Raw genomic sequence first — 23,970 nt, 5'->3', positions numbered from 1 at the left:
TTTCTACATTTTAAGCTTAAACTATACTTAAGTTATCAATTAGTAAATTTATTATTCAAATAAATGATGCTAGAATAAATTAGACACCATTCTTGATCTCAAAATATTTAGAGTTAAGGCAAAATTACTTGAAAAGTTGAATATTGGTATAGAAACAAGAACTGAGAACATTTTAAAATTCCAAATGTCATTGGCCTTATCATTAATTACCAGATTAATTATACAGTCAGCTAATATTATAGTAATTCAGTATCAAAACCAAATAAAAAACTTTCACATTTAATATATCTCATATCTTCATGCAAACTTAACTCATTTATTCCATAAATATTTTTTAGTCCCCACTAAGTGCCAGACACATAATAGGCATTTTGGAGACAACTATTTATACATCACAGACTCCCCCTACAAGAAATTTATATTGGGTTTTTACAATATAATATGAAAAGTGTTATAATTTCAGTAAGTAACTATTCTAGTCTAGTCATAGGGAATTTTGACAATAAAATAGCTATTAATATTTGCATATGAATTCAGATTCAGTCATCAGTTAAAACCATTGCCATTCAGATAACTTGCTATTTACTGAATATTTCTGCATCATATTTCATGTTTCTGCTCATGCTACTTACTAAGCATGAAATGCTTCTCTTTCCATTTATAATGTTAAAAATCCTACCTGTCCCCCAGCCAGCATGGCTCAGTGGTTGAGCATCGACCTATGAACAAGAAGGTCCTGGTTGGGGCACATTCCTGGGTGGTGGGCTCAATCACAGTGTGGGGCATGCATGAAGCAGCCAATCAATGATTCTCTCTCATTATGGATGCTTCTGTCTCTCTCTTCTCCCTTCCTCTCTGAAATCAGTAAATATATATAAATATTAAAAATCCTACCTGTTTTAAGATAAACACTGTCAAACATCTCATATAAATTTTTATAATCTTTCTAGAAGGCTATTGGTCAATATACCATTCAAAATCCTAAAGACCATTTATAAATTTTGATCAACTTTTATAAATGATAAAGAAATAAAAAGAAATGGGCAAAAGATACAAGTCAATGTCATGTAAAACAGTAAAAAGCTGAAAATAAGTACTCATAAGATGAAAATAAATCATTTTATTTTTAATGCCATCACATGCACATTTATTTTGAATTGCATCATTTAAAAATTTTAAGTTACAAGGGAGGAAATAAAGGAATAAAGTTAAATAATTTAAGTAGTGATATTGATGTAGCCCAACACATAGATTTCTCTCAGTATATTTATGGCCCAAAGGAAACATAAATATTGACACAATAATTTTATTACTATATTAATTTGTTATAAGAAAATGACATAGATATGCACAAAGATTTGACTATTTGCATTTCTATTGAATTGTTGTAATATCATAAAATTGAGGGGGGGTGGAGAAACCCTAATGTTCAAAACATGGATGACTACATAAACTTTAAATTAAAGTTGAAAAAGAATATTTAATATTAATAAAATATTTTAAGTGAAAATAACAGATTTTCATAAAATATTTCTTTACTTTAACAATTATTTAATTAATATTTGCTATGTATTTGGCACTCTCCCAAACACTTCCTATCCTCACACAAGTTTGCATTTTTAGAAGAAGGCAGGCAATAAATGGTAGATAGATAGGTGAATAGGGGATAGATAAATGAATGGATGGATAGATGATAGATAGATGGATAGATCGAGAGATAGAGCTAAGTGATGATAACTGAGAACAAAACCAGAGTAGGATAGATCACAATAATAGTGAACCTACAGGCATTGAGAAGGTTTTGTTTGTTTGTTTATTTGTCTGTGGGGGTTTTTTGTTTGTTTGTTTTTTGTTTGTTTTTGTTTTTAATGAAGAGTTGTATAACAGCTTATTGTACTCCACGAACAGCAAGAGTATGCAAAGAGGGCAGGATGAGAGAGCAGACCCTACTAGGCCTTGGCAACTTTGAATTTTATTCTGAAGCCAAAGGGGGAATTTTAGAAGAAAAGTGAAATTATTAGGTTTGCTTTTACAAGGATCTGATCTTCAGTTTAAAAAAAAATATTTAAAAAAAATTAAATCACCATATGGACAACAAAGTGAAGATTAGACTAAATTCCATTCATAAAGCAGAAAATTAGATGACCAGGAGGGACACAGAGATATTTTATCCATCCTTTTCTTCCTTAAATATTTATTGAACACCTAATTTTCACCAGGCACTGGGATTATAGCAGCAAACAAAAGATTGAAAATTAGAATTTACATCCTAGTAGAAAGAAACCAATGGTAGCAAGTAAAGAAGTATAATATATAGTTTTTAGATGGTGAGTGATAAATTCTGTGGAATAAAATAAAGCAACAACTACAGATGGACAGTGGTTACAGTGTACTTTTCATTGCATGTCAGAACCAGCCTCATTGCTAAATTGGCACTTGAGTGAAAGAGGTGGTAAACCACACAGACATCTATGGACGAGCATGGTAAGTAGATGGGCACAGCAGTTGCTGATATTGTTGAGAGTGACTGGTGTGTTAAGGAGTGAGGAAGAGGCCAATGTCCATGAGAGAAGATAATACTTGAAACAGTGGTGACAACTATCATAACATTTTAAGCAATGCTGATGGTCATGCAAATAACATATTTGACAGTTCTCATGTGGAGCATGAGAGAAGTCAACTATGATTCAGATTTTTTGTTTGATTAATTAGAAAAGTTACTAAATTTTTAGTCTATTGGAAAAAATGGGGTGATATTTACCAAGATTGGGGAGACTGAAAGAGAGCAGTTTTAGGAATGAGGGCAGGGAACATCACAAATTTGGTTTTGAATATTTTAAGTCTGAAATGATAACTAAACAGCAGAGTGAGACATACTGTTCTGGAGTCAGATAAGAGATCCAAAATGAAGATAAAAATGTGATTGTTGTAAAACATCAATGATATTAAAATCAAAGGAATGGGTGTGGATAGAAAAAAAGGGAGGTCTAAGAATTCAGAGTGCAGATGTATCCATGGCTAAGAAAAAGGTCAGGGATATGGGGGGGTGGAAAAGTAAGCAGATGAGGAATGGCCCTATATAGAGAAGAAAATCTAGGAGAATGTGATGTCATAGAAGCCAAGAGAACAAAGTTTCATAGAGAGTTAATGAGTGATCTATTGTGTACAATGTTGTAGTTGTCATACAAGATGATAATGAAAGACAGACCATACCATGGGGGTCATTGGCAAACATGAGAAAACCAGTTGAGGTAGAATGGTGGAGGCAAAAGCCATTAAGATGAGGTTAAGAAGGAATGGGGACATTTTACAAAATAATTGGCCTGTACTCCTCAAAAATTAATATCATGAAATATAGACTGGGATTAAGTAGACTAATGGGATATGCTAAGTAAATGCAAAAGGTGATGCTGGATGCAAAAAACATTTTTTTTTACCCTAATGAACATTAGTGAGACAATTGGTAAAATTTGAGCTAGATATCTAAAACATAATTTTAGCAATATAATCTTCATGATTTTAATAATTACATTGTGGTATGAAAAATATTTGTTTTGCAGAAATACATGCTGAAGTAGTTATGATTAAAAGGGCATATCATACTCAAATTGTTCAGAGATAGGGAAAATGAAAGTTAATGTGGTAAAACAATATTTGAGGAATCAGAGTAATAGGTATGTGAGAAATGTTTGTCCTATCTTTTTAAACTTTTCTGAAATCTTGAAATTATTTCAAAGTAAAAATAAAATAAGCAGTTAAAATACTAAAAAGTAAAAGAGAGAAGGAGAGAGGCGGAGATAGAGAGCGAATCAGTAGACTGACTTGCTGTACGTAACTCCTTTCCCTTTCATAACTTTCTAACTAGCCTGTTCTTTAACATGTTAAGCCTTCTCTTACAGCTGTTTCTTTCTTCTCTTGCAGCTAAGTTAATGGATCTTTTTTCTTTTTTAAAAAAGTTTTCCACTTATTCTGATTTTTAAAAATCCAAAATCTCCTTGATTTTTTTAGTGAACATGATTCTGAATGTTTTAATATTAGACATTTTAAATTTTTTTCTTATTCTTAAATAGAGGCCCAGTACACAAAATTCATGTGGGAGGGTGTGTCCTTCAGCCTGGCCTGTGCCCTCTCGCAATCTGGGACCCCTGAGTACAGTCCCTAGGCCTGACTGGTGATCAGGGCCTATCAAGGCTTTCCTTCTCCTGGTTGCCTCCCTCTGCAGGTGACAGGCGTGGGGTGCGATCGCTTGGCTGGCCTGGGTCTCCCTCTGCGAGGCGATTGCTGGCCAGCCCTGCACACCTGCCACAGCATCTCTGGCCGGTGGCCTGGGCCTCCCTCTGTGGGGCGATTGATCATGAGGCCCCCAGATCAATCGCTCAGACAAGGGAGGCCCCACCCACCTGGCCGGGCTCTACAATCAATCGCTGCACAGAGGGTGGCCTGGACCTTTTTCTTTGGGGTGATGGCGGAGCTCCCCTCCATCCATTGCCCTGCTGGCCCGTGGCCTGAGCCTCCCTCTGTGAGGTGATCGTGGGGCAATGGTGGGGCCACCCGACCAATTGCATTGCACCAACCTTGGCTGGCCTGGCTCCAGTGCGTGTCATAGCGTAGTCATCCGCAAGGTCCTCCAGGTGGTCCTTCTGCTGTTCAATTGTTCAGTCAATTTGCATATTATGCTTTTATTATTATAGATTGTTCAGTAAGCTCTTACTCTTTGAGTTTACAACAAAATTTATTGAATTTTATCTTCTTCAATCTAAGAGGCTTGCATGTTCTCTATATAATTAGGTCCTGTATTACTTTGTATTTGTTGATTAATAAATTTCCTCATCATTCTGTTAGGGAAGCTTTCCTCAGTGTTTCACAAATCTCAAGCCCATGAAATGAACAAACAAAAAGCCAACTTGATAACATTTTTTGGAAAAATGATTCCTAAATTTGCAGACAAGCCACTTGAACCTAAGAACTTAAAATTACCACAGTTGCTTCCCTGAGCCCTGAAAATATAAGAATAGTGTTGGGGGAAGGCAAGGATTTGTAATAAAATAAAAAAGTAAAAAGAAAGTGAGGATGTCTCTAAAAGAGGTTATTCTTCTAAAAGACTAGGATTCGTTTATTAATAGTGAGACAATGACTATTTCCAAGCTGGAGATTGGTATCAAATCCAAGTCATAGGAAAATTTTTCTGGTGACAGTGGGAAAAAATGAATTGATGGGAACATTTAGGACAGGGTACCTACTTACTTTTAATGCAGATAATAATCCAGTGTAGTTCATCTGAGAAAAAACGGGGTCTTGTGTGGAGACAGAAAGAAGTGACCTTGATTTATAAGACTAGACAACAAATGATTATCCTCCACAATAGAACAAAAACTTAGCTCCATTTCATTAATTTGCTAATGTCTTTCCCCTGCTGCACATATTAGCCTTGTTACCATATTTATTCATGACAGTGTGTTCACACGAGCATGCAGATGCCCAATTCCTGTCTCACTCAGTGGTGATGTCTCTGCTCATCACCCTGTCATTGGGAAACATCCCCCCAGGACTAAGTGCTATAACACTTGAGCTCTCAATCTTCTCAGGCTTCTCAAAGACTTTGCTTCCCTATAAAACTTTCCCGGCTTCAGATAGCATGAATCTGAAATAAAAGTTAGAAAGATTCCTACATCTCCTGGTATAGAGACAGGAAGAACTCTATCAAAACTGTGTCAAAATCTCAGCTCTACCATTTACTTATTGAAGTTAGGCTACCTGCATTAGTTTCATTTTCCTTACTGTAAAATGATGTGGGTAATGGATGCCTGAAAGGTTTTGTGGGAGTATTAAACAAGCTGATTTTTAAATGATTATAATCATAAACAGCACATAAAACCACACAATAAATGTTAGCCAGAAATAGTAGTAGTAAGTAATAATAATTGTATTTATAGTAATACTGCCTATTACTACATTTTAAGATTCTTAATTGTCTCATACCTCTCATATATATCTATACATATAAAAGGCTAATATGAAAAGTGTCCCCTCAGGAATTCGACTGAGACCTAGAGTTCAATCACTTGCTATGATGTGTGCTGACCACCAGGGGGCGGCGTGGAAATGGCGGTTGACCAGCGGCAGAGGCAGGGCACTGAGGGTGTGAGGGAAGGAGGAGGAGGGGAAGTAGGGAGGCGGGGAACCTGATTGGCCCTGATTGCCAGCCAGGCCTAGGGACCCTACTGTGCACAAATTTCATGCACCAGGCCTCTAGTTTATGAAATAAAGCTCTATCTGAGAGCATGTTTGAAAATAGAAAATTTGCTTAAAAATAATGTTTAAATAATTTTGTAGAAGTTTCTCTTTAGTGAGATTATGGATACTTTAAACCAGCCGTCGCCAACCTTTCGAACTTCATGTACCACCAGTGGTCCACGGACCACCGGTTTGCAACCACTTCTTTAAACTATTCTCAAAGTATCATACTCTTGGACTCAACCAGATAAAATCAGAAGAAAAAAGTAAAGTATGAGATAATTAAAATATACTACAATTGAGTAAGATTTTCAATTGCTTGCTCCTAATACAGTTGACCATGTATTGAGACCAATTTCAATTTGTATTTACCATATTCTATTAATTAGAAACAAGTTGCACATCCCTCCTAAACTCAAACTCAAGAGGAAGGGGTCACACAAAGGAATGGACAGTAGGGGGTAAGACAGGAAGCACAGGTGGCACATTAGAATTTTATCTTTCACAGTAGATAATCTCTAAAACTAAAAAAATCAAGAAATTATGTGCACACAAATATGTGTGTGAGTGTTTTATTATGGAGTCAAAATCTAAAGAATCAGCTAAAATATGTTAAAGTCATTGCAGCTATAGAGTAGTATAGAAAGAAAGGCTAATTTACTTTTTAATTATTTAGTTCTTTATATTATGTGCATGCATGTGTTGTTTTATTGTAATTGGATTTTATTTTTATCAAATAATTGAATGTGGATCTTATATAGAAGATGCTTAAACTTTGCTCAAATAATAAAAAGTAATGGAAGCAGAAAATTTGGGCTGGAAAGCAATTCCTGAGAAAAGATCTCAGAGTTTTGTGGACTGAAAACTTAATATAAGTAAAAAAAGGTGAAAGGTTTAAGAAAAACAAACAAGCAAACAAATCTTCATAGACCTAGACAATAGTATCGTTATGGTGATTACCAGAGGGAAAGAAATGCATGGGATGAGGTAGAAGAGTGTAAAGAGGAATAAATGGTGACGGAAGCAAACTTGACTTGAGGTGGTGAACACACAAGACAGTATACAGATGATGCATTATAGAATTGTACATCTGAAAACCATATAATTTTATTAACCAATATCCCCCCAATAAATTCAATAAAAAAGAAAAAATCAAATGCAAAGTCACAATCCTATTCATTGAAATATGATGAATAAATAGAAAAAAATAATTGTCCTTCAGTATTCTGCATTAAAAATTCCATATTTGAAGTTGTGTTCACTTGGCTTCAAATTTAATTATGTTTTTCTTTTGTTATACTATCAAAGGTTTGTTTTTATTATAGAATCAATATATTCTCTCTGTGGAAAACTTTAGAAAAAAAATCTGTTACATCAATACTTGACAATACATATTATAAACATTTTGGTGGTGATCTTTTAAACGTTTTTCTCTATATACTAGAGGCCCAGTGCACAAAATTAATGCACTCAGGGGGGTCCCTTAGCCCAGCCTGTGCCCTCTTATAATCCGGGAGCCCTTGGGGGATGTCTGACTGATGGCTTATGCTGTCAGTCAGACATCCTTAGAGCTGTCGTGGAGGCGGGAGAGGCTCCCACCACCGCCACTGTGCTCACCAGCCGTGAGCATGGCTTCTGGCTGAGCAGCACTCCCCCTGTAAGAGTGCACTGACCACCAGGGGGCAGCTCCTGCATTGAGCGCCTGGCCCCTGGTGGTCAGTGTGTGGCATAACAACCAGACATTCCGCCATTCAGTGGATTTGCATATTAGCCTTTTATTATATAGGATATAATATATATATATTGTGTATATGTAACTACATATGTCCTTTGGATGTTGCTTTTTAACTTAATAGTGTATTGTAGAATACTTCCTTTTTCAGCCAAAACAAAGAAACAAGAACCAAATAACCCATCATTTCTGAAACAACTAAAAACAAGGCAATATACGTAAAATAATAGTTCTTATAATATTTTCATCAGGCAAGAAGAGACAGTGATCTATGAGAATGTAGACATAAAAGGGGCCACATACCAGCTAAACCTCACAAGCTCAGGGGAGGCCTTCATGGTGGCCTTATAAATTCAGAACAAAAGTAACCACATAAGATGATCTGAAATTAAAGCTTAACTAAAAGCTAGTCATGGTGGGTGGGACTTCAACCTATAAATGGGAGTAAGATGGGATATTTCAAACCTTAACAATAGTGATGGTTGGATAACACTGAATAATCTAAAGAAAACATTCAATTGTACACTTCAAATGGATAAATTGTATGGTATATGAATAATGCCTCAATGAATCTGTTACATAATAAATAAATAAAAACATAGAATGAACCTTTTAAAAATCTTAACGGACAACTTAATCCCAGAAAAGATTAAGGTAGGGGTGGGTAGAAAGAGATTAACCAAAGAACTTATATGTATATATGCATAACCCATGGACACAGACAGTAGTGTGGTAAAGGCCTGCAGTGGGGGATCAGATGCGGGCTAGAAAGGGTCAATGGGTAGAGGAAGCAGATATCTATAATAGTTTCAACAAAAAGATAAATTTTTTAAAAAATGGGCCAAATTCTAACAGACATATCACCAAAGACATAATAATTACATGAAAACACATGTACAGTTCTCAGTATTATTGATCATTGACAAAATTTAAATTAAATTCAATGTGATACCATAGTACACCATGTAAAATGGCTAAATTTAAAAGATTGATTGTAGCAAGTAATAGCAAAGATGAAGTCCAAGTGGAAGGCCTATGTACTGCTTATCAGAGGTGAAAATTTCACAGCCACTTTGAAAAAATGTTTGTGAATTCAAACAAAATGGAACATACAATCCCATTCCTAGATATTATCCAATGTTGTATAATGAAGAATCGACTGGCTTTTTTCCCTAGTTACAGAAAAAAAGCATTTGAATCTTCAGAATTGCCTCCTAATAGGTTTTTGTTATTCTTGATGTGCCTTTAGGACAACACCGTCTGAGATTATGCTAATGAGATGATGCTAGACAGTTTCAGAATGGACATTAACCATGCCAGAAAGACCAACCATGTCAATAGAGCATTGGCATTTTAGAGCCATGTGATATCAGTCCAAACCCCCGGAGGAGGAGACTGAACTTGAGTTTAATGTAGTCAATGATTCAATCAATCATGACTAAATAATAAAACCCCACTAAAAACTCTGGACATTTTAAGCTCAGGCTGGTTTCCCTGGTTAGTAAAGTGCATTTATGTGCTGGAAGGGTAATGTATTCTGAGAAAATGCAAGCATCCTTCCACCTGTCCCAGTATGTTTCTTCTCTTAGCTGATAGAGATTTGTCTTTTTGCTATAATAAAACTGTAAGTAGGGCTTGACAATTCCTCATGGTGGTGGCTGGTGGTGGCTGCAGCGGGCGGTGACTGAGCAGGTGCCTGGCGAGCGGGCACCGAGCTGGCCTGGCCTCAGCGTCCCCCCAAGCTCTGCACCCCTGATGCTGCTCAGGTGCTGCCCCCTCCAGGCCGGGACAATGGTGAAGCATTTCCTGGGCCAGAGCGTGCTCCAGAGCTCCCGGGACCAAGTGTTCGCTGCCTTCTGGCAGCGAAGCCCGAATCCCTATAGCACACATGTCTTGAGGGAAGACATAGTGCACCGGGAGGTGACCCCTGACCAGAAGCTCCTGTACGGGAGACTCCTGACCAAGACCAACAGGATGCCCCGCTGGGCCGAGCGACTATTTCCTGCCAATGTCGCTCACTTGGTGTACATCCTGGAGAGTTCTATTGTGGACCCACAGAACCAGACCATGACCATCTTCACCTGGAACATCAACCACACCCGGCTGATGGTGGTGGAGGAATGGTGTGTTTACTATGTGAACTCTGAGGACAGTGGCTGGACCGAAATCCACTGGGAAGCTTGGGTCTCCTCTAGCTTATTTGGCATCTCCCGAGCTGTCCAGGAATTTGGTCTCGCCTGGTTCAAAAGCAATGTGACCAAGTCAGTGAAGGGTTTTGAATACATCTTGGCCAACCTGCTAGGTGAGGCCCTTTCCAAAACCCTTGTTGACCCAGCCAAGGAAGCCAAGGAGAAGCTAAGGGGATGGCCCTGGCAGCTACAGAGAAGCCAAGGACCTTGCCAGCAGCAGTTTGTGTAGCCAGCTCAAACCCGGATGCTGCAGCACACCACACTACCCGCTGCACTCCCTCTGCCCTCCCCTCCCTGTGTTTTATTAAAAGTCAATTTCCAGCCTGATCTACTCTCTGGGTAGTGGGTTGGAGGTGGTATCTGTTTGGCATCTACAGTGCCTGCTTCTTCCTGCATTGGATAGCTGAGGCCTGCTTCTTCCTGCATTGGATAGCTGAGGAGAGAGTTGTCCATGGTCACAGACAGCATGCAGGCAATGTGGTCATAAGCACTAGACTGTAAGCTCCATGAGGGCAGGGACCTTCCTTTTTTTCTCTGCTGTGTCCCAAGTACCTGGAACAATACCTAGCTCATAATAGACACTCAATAACTATTTGTTGAATTAAAAAATAAACTGTTGCTGAAACTGGTTTGGCTCAGTGGATAGAGCGTCGGCCTGCGGACTGAGAGGTCCCGGGTTCGATTCCGGTCAAGGGCATGTACCTGGGTTGCGGGCACATCCCCAGTGGGAGATGTGCAGGAGGCGGCTGATCGATGTTTCTCTCTCATCGATGTTTCTGACTCTCTATCTCTCTCCCTTCCTCTCTGTAAAAAAAAAATCAATAAAATATATTTTTAAAAAAATAAACTGTAATTATAAGTATAGCACTTTCTTTAGTTCTATGAGGCATTCTAAAGAATTATCCTGGGGGGGTGACTGGAGGGGGGGTTAGGAACCTCCCTGAACTTGTAGTCAGTTGGTCAAGAGTGTAGGTAGCCTGGAAACCCTCAATTTGCTGCTGGTGTCTAAAGTAAGGGCAGTCTTGTGGAAGGCTGTGCCCTTAACCAGTGAAGTTTGATCTGAGTCTGGGTAGTTTGTGTCAATGTTGCATTGTACCCAAGAAAATTGGAAACCTATTCACGTAAGACTGCGTGAATGTTTGCAGCAAACGGTATATTAAATGTCCCAAAAGTGGAAATAATCTAAATATCCATTTATAATGAAAAAATAAATAAGTAATAGTATATCCATTCAATGCAATATTATCAATTAGCAAAAAGGAATTAATTACTGATACATGGAACAAATGAACAAATCTCAAATTCATTTTATTAAATAAAATATTCTAGACACAAAAGACCAATATTTGTGGGGAAGCACGGGACTTGGTTGGAATGTCTGTAAGGAGGATTCTCTGTAAGGTCAGGGCCTCTGAGGGGACCTTGCCAAAGGTGGCAGCCTCTACCTTGACTTTTCCAAACAAGTTCGATCCCCCAGGGGTGTTTTGCTAGAATTTCTATGTTTAGTCTTTAAAGACCCGACCTTGTAGAAGCATATACTTTCTCAAAGATACTTGCCCTACTGATTGTATCTAAAGGTTAATTTAAGTTCAAGCTGTTGTTACAATAAAAAGCCAACAAGGCAGGCGAACAGGACTGCTTTTACTACTGAAGTAAGAGTCCCTTAACCCTCTTTTTCACAGAAACCTCTGTCAGAGTAATCTGTTCTTCCATCGCTCAGGGTCTGCTGGTCAGCACTGGCAAATACTGTATAATTTCACTGGTATAAATTCAAGTGACACTTGATCAGTTGTTGCCAGGAGCTATGAATAAAGGAAAGGTATTTTTTAAAATACATTTTTATTTATTTAAGAGAGAGGAAGGAATATAGAGAGAGAGATAGAAACACCAATGATGAGAGAGAGTCGTCAATCGGCTGCCGCCTGCATGCCCCTTACTAGGGCGTGAGCCTAAAACCCAGGTATTTGCTCTGACCTGGAGTCTAACGATGACTTCTTGGTTCATGGGTTGACACGCAATCTCTGAGCCACAAGGGAAGGAAAAGTGTATTTGTCTGTAAACAGGAGTGAGGAAAATTTTTGAGGTGATAGGAATATTAACAGAAAATGGCACCAGATATTATAGGCCTCAGTCTTTGAGTTTTGGCTAAGAAAGAATTCAGAGCCAACACTCATATACAAGCAAAAGTTTATTTAGAAAGTCGCAAAGGTAGAAGAAGTGATTCATGGAAGAAGTGAGTCAGCTGGACTGGTGGGCTCAGGAAACATGTTGTAGAGGCAAAAGAAGGGCCCTTAGAGCTTAGGAGAAAGCAAGCAAAGGTATGCACCTTGAAGGAAGAAAGGGAGGAAAGGTGCTGGCATGCTCAAGAGAGAGACCTTTGTCTTAAGAGGTTGTATCTGCTTCCTAAAGGTGGAGATTTTAGGGGAGAATCTCAATAGAATATTTATCAGATGTTCAGGTGTGTATCCTCATGGTTGTGGTCTCCACTGATTCATCCGTGCCAGAGCAGTGGATCATTAGTCATCACATCAGGCGTTGCCCTGCCTGACCTTGCTGCTTTTCTGGGCTGGAGCTGAAACACAACTGAGTCCTAGATGTTATCACTAGTTTGACCAAAACTTTGTCTCTGTGGTCAACAGACCCACGGCTTTGTTCCTGAAATTATTTGATGCAGGTCAGAACCTCGTCATCTTGAGGGTTTAATGCTTAAGGGAATGGTCCTGCATGGGCTAGTTTGGGCTCTTATGGGGCTGTTCTCCAGCCTCCTTGCTCCTCCTCTAAGAGGGTCTACCACATGACCACTAATATGTTAGGGGAAGAAAAGTCACCCTGGAGGGTCACAATTGTCCATCACTAGGCACCCAGGGTTTTCCACCCTGATGACCTTCCATACCTGGCTTTTCGTTCCTACTCTGCTCATGTGTGTCTAACTGCCTACTATGTCATAAATATTTTATATCATGACTATAGTGGTGTTACAAGACTTTATTCAGTATATTGGCCCCAATGTTACACAATATATAATAATAGATTCTAGTCAAATTATAGATATTACTCTAGATGACAATATTCAATTTCTTTATTTCTTTGGAGGTTCTGTGGATGTGTCTACTGTGTAAAAATTTATCAAACCGTACCTGTATTATTTGTCCAACTTTTGCTATGTGTATTTAATTCTTACTTCATTAAGTAGTGTATGTTTTTAAAATGTTATTGTTTGCAACTCAATAGTTTTTAAGTTTATTTTATAGTTCTTATACGTTTCTTAGCTGTATATAACCATTTATTTTATGGGTTTTGCTGATATTTTAATAGAATATTCATTATATTGTTCTTATTTATATTTGGCATATGAATAACTACTGCACTTACAAAAATTATTTTATAAAGTAACCATTTTCCTGAATTGTCTATTTCTAAACTTATCCACTAGCTTTTTAGTGTTTCCATGTAGGCTATCAAATCAATAATAAGAAATGATAATTTTGTTGGGTTTTCCTGTTTATGGTTCTTGCCTTCTTTTTCTTGTCAACTGCACCTTCTTAAAGTTTCAGGAATATGACAAATAATAGTGGTGATTTCATACATTCTTCTCATCCTTTTTATTTGAATGAAAATTCTTTCAATATTCAAATCTGCAATATGATGCTGGCTAGCTCAAAATATGTATCTACCAGGTTAAGAAATGCTCTTTTTTCTATTTTACTAAGATTATAAAATCAGAAATACATATTAAATTTTACCCAATGTTTTGTCATTTGTTGTAAAATCTTTTATTTTTCTTCTTTTAGTAAAGTACTATTGTTGTGGTGTACCCCACGAATCACACAAGGATGCCTCAAGAAGTTGAATTAAGGAGCCACATTTATTTCAAAGCCAGCAGCTACAAGGGAGCAAATGCTCTCCAAATCTCACAGCCCCAAATGGCAGTAACATCAGGCTTATAAAGGCAAGTATCACAAAGGTATTGATTACCTCTCTAGATTTGGAATGAGGAGCCTGGTTTTCAAAAGCAGTTTGTTACGGAAGCTAAAATGAGCAATTTAGTTATCTACAAAGATTAATTATAATTTTAGGTCTTGGAGCCACTGAGTCAATGGAAAACACATTTTCTGGAGCCACTGAAACAATTAAAGCAATTGTGCTGTCCTGGTCTCCAGGTGAAGAGGAATGTGTTTTGAAAGACCAGTAAAACCACAGTCAATGGGGTATACAATCGAATGAGGTGATTTATATAAGTTCAGGAGATTAAAATAACTTGTCTATTATTTTAGAAAGCAAATAATTACAGAAGCCAGAATAGCAGAGTTAAAAATTAAACAGCAGTTTTTACCTGAGATGATTGCTACCATGCTTCACTATGCTATATTATTTTTATTATTTTTTTTTTTAGGTTCCAAATGCCAACTTTACTGCTGGGACAGTAGTGGTGCTAAGCAGGGGTCCAAGACCAGGGAACAGCAGGGAGCCAGGGTCAAGGAGCTCATGCTTGGCTGGGTTACCCCTCACTGGAGAAAAGGGAGCTCAGACAGACCCAGACCCCCAGGGCCATGAAGGCCCCTGGACCATGCCCTTTGGCCCTGTCCTAGGGAGGGCACAAGACAGCCTGCAGATCCTTGGGTGAGAAGCCGATGATTATCTCAACATACAGCTGGGCCTGCTGCAGCGTCTCCTCCTTTACAGGGAGCTGGTGGCCCTGTACCTGCACAAGCTTCTCCTGACATTTTTAATTGATTTTTTTTAGTCATCTATCCCTACATTACTGAATAAATCCCATTTGCTATTATTATATTAATATTCTATAAGATTACATTTCATAATTTATTGTTTAGTATTTAAGCATTTTATTTTGTCTATCAATATTCTATAAGATTAAATATCATAATTTAGTGTTTAGTTTTAAGCATGTTAATTTGTAGTTTGCTTTTTCTGTGACTTCTTATCAGGTTCAGGATGCAGGAAAATTTCTCAGTCATAGAAATAAGTAAGGCCTTTATTTTGTTACCAATGTGTGGTAACACAGACAATATTTTGTCTTTGAAATAACTTGCCCAATGAAAGTGTTGGAATTTAATCTCAATAGATAAGATGAGAGATTGAGAAATTGTGTTCTCTTGGGGAACCAGCTCCATCATGTTGGTTCTGGAAGACCAGACCCAGTGTGTTGAATTAACTGGGTATTTCCCTTTATTGGACAAGAGAGATTGAATGATATAGCTTTTATATAATCTCCTTTTTTATTTACCTCATTCAGTATGATTCAAATATCTTCCTCATTAATAACTGTATTAGTCATAGGATCCCTTCTCTCAGGATCTCATCCTCCAAGGCCATAGCAGGATCTGGATCATCATCACCACAGACAGTTCCTGAAGGGAAACAACAGAGCTCAGAGTAGAAAATGAGAAGATACAGACCTTGAACCTGAACCATAGAATTAAGCCATATGTCACCTGGGTTGCATAAATGCTGGAGCAGAAGGGAAATGGGAGAATCAAAATAGAGCTTCAACAAAAATCTAAAAGGAAATGCAGAGATCAACAAATTCATATCTTACAAATATGAAGAGCTTTAAATTGAGTTTATGTACATTTGGCTCCCTATGGATCACATTCTGTGCCTTAAAATACAATACCAATGTAAAATAGTGCAATGTAAAATAGATACTCTGTGCAAAGCCTTAAAAGCATTCAAGGGCAGCAATAACTGATCATGAACATACTTGTAATCCAGAGACTAATAGAACTCATTTCTTTACTTTCTCTTCATGTTGACTTCTGTCTATTCTGTCTTTGATGGAAAAATAGAAGTTCTTCCTTCCTCTCTCGCTCTCTCTCCCTTTCTCCCCCCTTCCTTTTCTACCTGCATTGCTTGAACGTTCCAGGCTTTATGCTGCTTTAGTCCTTAATATTCCATGCTGTGGTATCTCTTACAGTTCTTACGTGAGCCCCATGACAATCAGATTTTCACTCTGTTCTAGGAGGGCTCCATTCTTTTTGTTGACCACATATAAAAGAAACATTTATTTTTCTAAAACTAATTGCCTTTTATGCCATAATTTTGTTGTGTTATTATGCAAAAAGATCTCCTTTTAACCATGGAATGAGGAGATGGACAAATAGAAAGGCTGCCTCTTCTTGCAACAATAGCATTTTAATTCCCTGTCCTACTTTAGTTAAACTCTTTGAACTTCCTTTTCTGAAGGCTTGCTTTGAATTCTTCCACCCAGGGCCAATGAAACAAATACATTAATAAAATGACAAAGGCAGATTTTTTTTTTAAGAAAGACATTGGCACTAGTCTATATATCTAGTCAGAACTCACCTTAAAGTTACTATGTCATCCACAACTTTAGGAGCATTTTCACCCATCCCCATAACAGTTGCTAAATATAAGCATAAAATGAAAGAGAAGGAATATAAACCATAGTAATGATGTTTCCTCAGCTTCTTTATATAATATAATTTCTGGGAATTCTATAGTCTTCTGAAGATTTAATAAAAGTATTAATGAATAGCATTGCTGATCAGAGTATACCCTAAACCTCAATAGGATTTTAATCTCCTCATTCACCTACTCCAGCACCTTCCCCAACTAAATTTCTGATTTAGAGTATAAAAACTATTATTTTGTTATTTTCTCTATAAAATGCCTCTCTTGACTGATCAAGAAAAATAAGAAAGTAAATATTTTGTACATAGCAATAGTTTGAGAGTAATATCACCAACTACTAAGAAATTTTCTCTATTGGAATCATTGCTTTGGTAGTAGAAGAAACATAAAAACAAAATATTGCTATAATTTGTCTTTGAGTCCCCAACATTACATGTTTCTTATGCAGAGACACTTCCCGATCTGTCCAATGCTTAAAACAAATAAAATTTAATGTTAAAAATTGGTCAAGAAGTTTAATGTCCTCTCACTTTGTAACTTCTTTCTCTATGTGTGCCTTTGACTTAATACTGTGCATTTACCTGATGGTAGAGGAGAATCAAATTCAAATATATTTCATGGCAGGACTACCAGTACAATAAAATTTAATGGCTATCTTTAAAGTTTTGGGTATAAGTCATTCTGGAAAAATATTTTAATTTATTTTTCAAGTTTCTGTAAGACAGAGGAAAAACCCAGCCTGTCCTCAAAAATCAAACAAGATCGTTTAATAGGCAGAGCACTTTCATTTGACCAAAAAATCCTCAGATTTCCACCAGAGTCAAGATAGAAAGATCAATTCAGCTTTTTAAAGAAGCAATGACTCAGAAAACCAATCACATCAGGACAGGGCCTGCTATTTATGCTGCTTAGATTTTACAAGGTGCTATTAGGTACACTTAGAGTTGATTGGCTTATAAATTTAAAAAAAAATCCATTTCGTGTCTCAAGAAAAGGAGGTATTTCTTTGAGTTCTAGAAGGCTCTCTCCTGGACAGAGAAATGAGAAAATTATACTCCAGTTCTTCATCTCCTTTTCTACTCCCAACTTTGCTTCTTTCTTAAGTTTTCTTCTTCACCCAGGAAAAGATAATTTGATTTATTACTACTAGTCTTAAGTTTTAAGAGACTTATAAAGCACGGTCTCCTTTTCACTGTTGTCACTGTTAAATAGAGCTTTTCTATATGTGTGTGGCTCCATTTTGCTGAAATGTATATGAAATGTTTCTTCTACTGCAGTTGAATGTTCTACCATCCAGGATAAATGTCTGATTGTAAGACTAAAATCAGGCATTAACCCTGAGTGTCTGCAGTATAAATATAGTGAAAATGTATATGTATCCCAATTTTTTTGCCCAAAATAAAGAAAATTGTAGTTAGAGAAACAACGTAAGGTGGGGTTTAAAGCTCAAGTTTTGAAATCAGAAACCCTTAGATTTAAATGTTTTATTCTACATTATTAGCCTAAGGTTCTTCATCTTAGCAATACAGATATTAATACAAATTTCATAGTATTGTTGAGAGAAATTGATTAACTAACAAAGGTAAAATGCTGAAGATTCTGCTTGGCACATAAGCTTTTCAATAAATGCTATATGTTCAACACAAGCTGAGACCATCATTCTTTCATCTGGATGGGGCAAGATGTCAACTGATGGAGCTGTCAGGTGCTTCCAAGGCCCATCCTGCTCTGTTTTCATTTAGCAATCCAGACTCCCTTTGTCACTGGACCAAACATCAGGCTTCTGAGCCTTCACCCAGATCTTAACCTGCTGAGATGTTAGGGCTGTTTCTACCAGTTTAGCAACCCTGTACCAGCTCCCAGACTCTGCTGTTCTCAAGCCTTGGTCAGCTCTCTGGACACCTGCAGTGAAGGCACTTTTCAGCAGTCATATCTGAAAACCAGATTCACATTTCCATCATTTCAGGTCATCAACCACACGAGTTTTTATCTGGTTACAATCTCAGTATCCCTCCTTATTCTCCCATCACAGTATTGTCCTACATGGCTCTTCATGCCCTGAATGGCTCTTTATGCCTTGCACTCAATTACTATCTTCCAAGTATTGCTATTGCACTGGCTGAAAACACATACAACCCTATCTTTTTTTCACTACCGTTTATAGATTCCTGAACTCTCTTCCATATGTATTAAAAAATATAAATATTGGATCTTTCTATATAAGGAATGAGTATAAAGAAAGACTGGAAGACAGTTCCTAAGGATTTCCCCCTCCTGAGTACTTTCAATTTCCATGTGAGTGACCAATTTGATAAACTAGATTTACTATTTCTTAAACTCTTCTACTCCATTCATCCTCACCTATGTTTGCACACTAGCTGGAACCTAAATTTTCTCATTACCTTTTCCTAGCACTCTTTCTATTACACAAAGTTGCGTGTGTCTAAAACTAGTGATTGATTAACTAAACGAGATCATATATGTTGAGCAACAAGCTCTATGTCTGGCATGTTAAACAGTACCTATTAAAAGGTAATCGCTTACCCTCCATTCTCAATTTTGATAGACAAAGTGATGAATATGGTTCTTTCCCCCCTCACACAGCTTTAAAATATATGTTGAAATGACACTAGTTAGATTGTCATAAATCATGTAGGAAATTGTAAATTTGTCAGTGAAAATAGCATATTATGTTCAAAGCAGAACAATTGTTTATCATTTACATATATAAGGCATATGTCTGTGTTTCTTTTCCTTTGTGAGAGTAGTTTCCTTATTTTTCAAAATGTCTGATTATGCAAAAGTTTCAAGAAAAACACTCACATTGACCTTTAAAATCTTAATGAGAGTCATTCTTGGAGATTGGATAAGGTGTTTAAATTGTGATATGTGTTGCTTTGCTTCTTTGCTGTTTTAAAATAAAAACTAATTTATAGCCTTTGTTTCTAGAATTAGTTAAAATTATCCTTAAAAGATTAAAATGACTCTGTTGCCAAGCAGTGACAAGATGGTCTTCAAAATTAAAGATCTGAACCAATAGCAGTTGTCTATTTTTCCCAAACATCTTTCAGTAGAAGACTATAAAGAATATTGCAAAGAGGAAAATACCTAATTTCTCCTCTCTGATGTAATCTTAATTTTCATATAAAGAGCACTAATATGACTCTTAGTATCACCTCAAGAGAGTTCTCATCGTGTCTTTCATGGAAAAATAAATGTCAGTTGTACTCACCCTAGAATTATATTATTTTTGGCTCCCTTCATTAACTAACTCTGAAATATTTATTGATGTGGTATTGTAGAACAAATTGCTTAAACTAGGGAAAATGTTAGCAAATTGGAAATTCCCAACATATTGCAATATGTTTCAATGCCTAACCAAGACTTATTTGAAATTCATTTTATTATGATTTGCTTTTATGTTCTTGTTTTCTGTTCATCCCCTGCGAGCAAATTGACATTTCTCAGTCATTGGAAGGCCTTTCTCCTGCTCATGCTCAAAGCATGAGAAGAAAACAATGAGCAATTTACCATTCTTTTTGCTTTTGCCTCCTAACAAAATGTCAGAATGTCCTCGCCTTTTTTTTTAAGAAGTTTCTGCTTGCTAACTTTCTACTTAAATGCCACATGGTCTTTGATCTCTGTATAACAAGGTTAATATAATGGTTTATATTCAGTGGAATAAATTGACTGCTCACAATTGACTTCTAAGGACATGAACTCAGGAATTGATGTTAGATTTGCCATATCTCCTCCCTCCTGATTACTTTGTTCTTTGTACACATCTTTCACTATCTTAAATGATCTTTAAAATCAGTTTTAATATAGTAAATTTGTTATATGTTTATTTCAATATATTTGGTTTGTTTTATGGCTATTAAGATACTGTATGTTAACAAATCCAATAAAGTCAAATGGGTGATTTTTCTTATCAGATAACAAAAGTGAAATAAGTAACTAGCTTTATAATTTTTTATTTATTATTACAAATTGCAAGTTCTACATTCTACTTAGGCAGTTAATACTGGTCAGGAAATATTAAAATCCATATTACAATAAATTCTTAACATTAAATATATATTGAATAGTAATAAAATATTCAGTGGAAACACATACAAGGACAACTCTTGCCTATTTTTCTGCACTGTTTACATTTTCCTGTAGTGCCTAAAAAGTGAGGTAACTTATCTGAACTTAATTTCTCACAGATAATGCATGAAGAAAAATTCTATATCAGTTTCCAAAGGCTAAACACAAGATTAAGAGAATATATATTTCTCTAGTACCTAGAAGTAACTGAGCAAAATTTTCTTATTTTTCTTCTTCTTTAGTTCAGATTTATTTGAAAGAAGAATTGATCTAACATAGTGAAAAGCAGTTATGTGAAAGATATTCTTCTTTATGATGTTAGCTACTATTAATTTATCATATGTTACCTCTACTATATATGTATAATCGTTGCATTGACATTCCCACCAGATGGCAATATTAAGATTTATGCTGTTATCTGATGGATGACAGATATGTATATATATATTAGAGAAAGTATTGCTGAACAAACTTGAGATATCTGTTGATAAAATTTATTTCAATCACCTTTTCTCTGTTGAGTTTCCAAATATTTATACCATATTTAAAAATTATGTTTGACATTAACTTCAAAGAATGTGATGGTTGTCATATTAAGTAAATAATTTAATAGCATTGTTACTGGTAGTTAGGAAAGACTCATTGAGCTTTCTAACTCTTGAAAGTATTATGAAATGCTGAATAATATAAGATTTACCTACTGTCTTATAATAATTAATAAAATCAAACCATATAAGTTTATTAGAGATTGCTTTGTAAGAATATCAGAATAGGGGAATATGGAAAAAAAGCTCTGTGAGATTTATATTTAGAGGGATTTTATATATTTTGAGAAAGTGGGATGTAAGGAAAAAGAGGATTACTTATATTACACAAAAAAGATGTGAAGAAACACACACAAAACAAACAAACAACAGAAAATTGGCTGGCTGTTCAAGTCTTTGCACTGGCATTCTACCCAAAGTCTATTTCTCTGGCCAGCAAAAGAATTCCCCAAGTAGTCTAAGTAAAAATAATACAGCTTTTGTTTCTTTGCTTGCCACATTTTTTAACTGCTTGTGTTTAGTAGGCAACTGTTCTCTAGATAAAAAACTAATATTTATACCAGTCCTTCTCCAAGTGTGGGTCTGCAGACTGGCATTGGTGTACAAACTCTTTGCTACCAGTCAGTGACAAAGTCAGTGACTAGCCGAGATCTAGAGTGAGCATTCATACCAGTTTGGCAAGGTAATTTTTGTCTATTGAATCTGAGAGTTTTTAAAAAATGGAAGTTAGATTTTGTATTTCTCTTTTTAGATTTTGTTTTTGTAGCAATTGATTTTTAATGTATTTTACAAAAATATCACTCCAGAATGGATTGGAAAAGGAAATAAAAACTAGCCTTTTACTACAGATGGCTTGAAAAAACATTGGGTTATAACTTATATAGGTTTCTTTAAAGTGATTCCAGATCTTTTTTCTTTACTTAGTTATGACTAAAAAGCAAAATTTCTTTATTTGGGATGCCACAACTTTCCCTCTCCATTGGTCCAATAACATTCAACAGGAAAGCAGTGAAATTATATTCTATACTGAAGTCACATTGAATTATAATGTGATAAACTTAAGATGTAACAGAAGCATTTATTGAGCTTCTAGTCAATATTTCACAATATCTCAGTTTTCAAAAGACTTTAAAACACTGTTTGAAACTAAAATAAATTCACTGAATAATGAAACAATGATTAAACAATACACAGTTAAGTGCTAACTTTCATGCTGCCAATTCTAACTGCTGGAGGAATTCAGGGGAAGAGGAAATAGCCTGTTCATTTGCATAACCAGATAATAACTAACCTCTAATTTTACATGATCATAGTTAATGTTTATGAAGTCTCGCCAATAGTTTGCACATAGTAGGTGCTCACCACTTTTTAAATTTTATTTTGTTGTTCAAAAGAAACTGAATCTGAGCAGTTTTTAAAAGGATGAATAAAATTCATATTGGGAGAAAACAAAAATAGAAAAGAAAAGAAAAAGAAAGAAAATTCTGTATGAAAGATTTTGCCTTTTTAAAGATATTCCTTACTGATTCTGTGATTTGTACAGGAGAACAAAGATGAACAAACCGGGCTTGAAGATAGAGTTGCATAGGTGGTATTTTGTTTACTCTCATCTGTAGCCTCTAGTCTCTAATAATACATTCACAACCATCTCTATGATCAAACTACTGTGTACACTGAAGCAGATTTCAATATTCTCCTTTCTTTGTAACAAAAACAATTGTTGAAATAGAATGAAACTGCACCGTGATTCTCATTCTCCTGGAACAAGAAAGGGTAATGATGTTTTCTTCAAAAATAAAACTACTGATGTAAGTGGTGACACAAGTAACCTAATCACTTGTTTCCTTCCAGTTAGTTTAACCAAAGTGGAAACTATGAAATAGAGCACAAATAGTAATCATTATTTCCTGTCTTTCAGCCTTTCCCCGGCCTTCTGCCTGTAAGTCAGCAAAGTTCTAAGGCCTTCTAAACTTTCATCTTTCTCCTCCCTTTGTAACATGAGCTTGATTGCTCCCTCTCTGCCGTGGAAGAAAACCATATTCTATAATCTTTAAAAAGTAGTTATAAAAAAGTCTCATTTTAGTTTAAAATCATTTAAATAAGGAAAAAAAATCCCGAGGTATAATTTGTTTCTATTTCTCCTTCCTTTTCAGTTTTTCTCTGCTAGAGAGCCCACCTTTGTACCTGATTTTAATCCCATAGGTAAACCAGCCAGGCCTTGGCTCCATAGAAGAGGATTTCCTTTAAAAGCTGTCAGGACTTTCCCCTACAAATAGATGCTTGTAATTAGATCTCTCCACTCTAGTAATAGTGATTCCAGATGGCTGCTTCTAGAAAAAGCAAGAATTTCCGGCTCCAAAATGGTGTGGGAACAGACCCCTCCTCCACAACTGCACTTAAGTGGGAAGACTGTATGCTTTAAACTTCCTGGTTGACCAGGCACTATGAGGCACTCTGGTGTTGGGCAGGTTCCTTTGTGGGCGAATGGTAGTTGGGGCCCTTGCTGCTGCAGAGACCTCTATGAGGGAAATACTATATTTTGCCCTCAACACCACAAATGACTGTTAGCTGTCAGTCTTCTGTGGATCCCTAGGTGAATAAATAACATTCATGAAGTTCAAGTCCTGAAGTTCAGCACATGGAGCTCTGAAGAACGTTAGGTAAAATTATCAAATACATAAACACATTAACAGCGAAGGAAGTGCAAGGTGGAGATCAAAGCTCTGGCAGACATTTGATACCAGTTCTTGTTATCTCCTAAAGTGCTGCATAGAAAACACTGTCCCCA

General features: G+C 36.3%; 1 pseudogene; it reads left to right on the top strand.

Moving 5' to 3' along the window:
- The first annotated feature begins 9,757 nt into the window (after positions 1-9,757).
- Positions 9,758-10,482, top strand: LOC102417923 (annotated as a pseudogene).
- Positions 10,483-23,970: the final 13,488 nt, after the last annotated feature.

The sequence above is a fragment of the Myotis lucifugus genome, unplaced genomic scaffold (genome assembly GCF_000147115.1).
Source record: "Myotis lucifugus unplaced genomic scaffold, Myoluc2.0 scaffold_67, whole genome shotgun sequence".
Taxonomy (NCBI): domain Eukaryota; kingdom Metazoa; phylum Chordata; class Mammalia; order Chiroptera; family Vespertilionidae; genus Myotis; species Myotis lucifugus.
This window is presented reverse-complemented; position numbering and strand designations above follow the sequence as displayed.